The sequence below is a fragment of the Penaeus monodon genome, chromosome 21, assembly GCF_015228065.2.
Source record: "Penaeus monodon isolate SGIC_2016 chromosome 21, NSTDA_Pmon_1, whole genome shotgun sequence".
Taxonomy (NCBI): Eukaryota; Metazoa; Arthropoda; class Malacostraca; order Decapoda; family Penaeidae; genus Penaeus; species Penaeus monodon.
Genome location: NC_051406.1, coordinates 45,996,882 through 45,998,664, shown reverse-complemented (window position 1 = coordinate 45,998,664; position 1,783 = coordinate 45,996,882). Strand labels below are relative to the sequence as shown.

At 44.0% G+C, this 1,783-nt stretch overlaps 1 protein-coding gene across 2 annotated transcripts in view; it reads right to left on the bottom strand.

Moving 5' to 3' along the window:
* Positions 1–1,783, bottom strand: part of LOC119586541 (band 4.1-like protein 5) — a gene marked incomplete at its 3' end in the record, with an annotated part of 70,246 nt that overhangs the window by 15,500 nt on the left and 52,963 nt on the right.

Sequence of the window (1,783 nt, the reverse complement as noted above, 5' to 3'; positions counted from 1 at the left end):
TTTATCATTTGGCCAGAGTAGCCAATACTCAATAGTAATAATACACAGAGGGAAATTACTGATTTTTTTCTACTTATTCTTAATGTTACCCGAACATATGGAAAACAAGCGATTCTTTTACCGCGGATGGCATCTCCCATGTCACGATGATTTACGCCTGTTAGAAGCAGAAAACGAGACACGGGAGATATGCCACTAGATTCTTGCTATATTTATGAACAAAAGGTAATCGTTTGAATTCTATCATCACACACGAAAATGCAATCAAAATATAGTAAAACTGTCAGAATACATCGTTGAATACAGGAAACACATGATATTCAAGTATGAAGTACCACACCAGGGCTTGGATTTCTAGATAGTTGAGTAATGAGAAAACTAGTGCAAAATATTTTCTTAAATTTTCTCAAAACTATAAACACTTGTTTGTGCATTTTCCAGGCTACTATTAATAGCAAGACAATTTATGCTTCTTTACAATCAGAAAATATAAATTTGGGATTTTCTAACAAGATTCTTTATATTTTTATGCGGGGAAATATTCAGCTTTTCGCATTTTCCTTTTTCTAATTTGAAATTTGGCAAACTCTGGCTATGTCAGTGATAATGAAACATATAAACCCCCTGTTGGCATATCCGTTTTTCCATCTTTTACTCTACTGTTAATGTTTCAACCTCCACCGATCAACTGCCTTGACCTTGGGGTGGTGGGGGTTTCTGGACCAGAGAAGGCAAGCGTAAAAAGCACACTTCACTAGCTTTAAAATAGGAGGCTGGATTGCAAGCCTTTCTTCACAGCGGCACTTTAAATGAACCTTCCGAGCCAGATGGTCCACAAAGCGTCTGTTGTTAGAGTCACGTACATATGGTTCTCTTTGGTGTGTAATAAGATTTTTTTTTTTTTTGGCTTCCTCGGAAAGAAAATTCTAAAAGCTAATAATAAAAAATACGCATACGTGTTTTAGACATTAGTGGGTAGCACACACTTGTGCTGCTTACGTAAATGAACAAGGAGCTATATCAATTACACCTCAACTTGCCCAGGCATCCCCATATTACAGAACTATCAACTGGCACAGACTGCAGAATGATGATCCGGAAGACGAAGCTGGCGAGGCGACCGAGCTTTGGGAAGGGCTCAGCGCGGCGCCCCTGCCGGCGGGCCCCTCCCGCCACGCCAGCCCTCCAACTGCGGTCAGCCGCAACCGGAGCTACAGTCCCTGCAAGCCACACAGCCGAGTGGGGCCGCGATGCAGCGAAGGCTGCAGACCGACAGGAGTCGAGGAGGCCGTGGCTGGGAGAAGCCCTGTCCTGAGGGCCCTTCGGCCGAGGGCTGGGATGAACCGGCTGAAGCCGTGGCAGCCGCCGAAGGGAGGTACCCCGCACAGCAGTCATCAGCGCGACTGTCTGCTACAAATCACGAGGCCTAATGAGCTCGAACAAATGCCAAGGGAACTTTGCACTTGAGTCTGCTCACTCGGCAAAGTGTATGACTTGCCAAAAACATGCATCTCGTGGGCCTGTTCAGTCTACTAATGTACAAGCAGGAGCCTACTGTCCGAGCGCTTCGTGGCCCTTCCCTTTGTAACGTATTCCGGTTTGGTTTTGTCTTTCTACACATTTACTGAAACGTCTGGTTTGAGGGATTCGATTTCATCCTCTTCTCCAGCTCGTTCCAACTTTTAGTTATCCTTTGTCACTTGCAACTTTCGTTAAATGTTAGTTCAGCTTGAACCATTCATCAGTTTTCATGTTCTTATCCTTTTCCCTGATTTTATTCTTT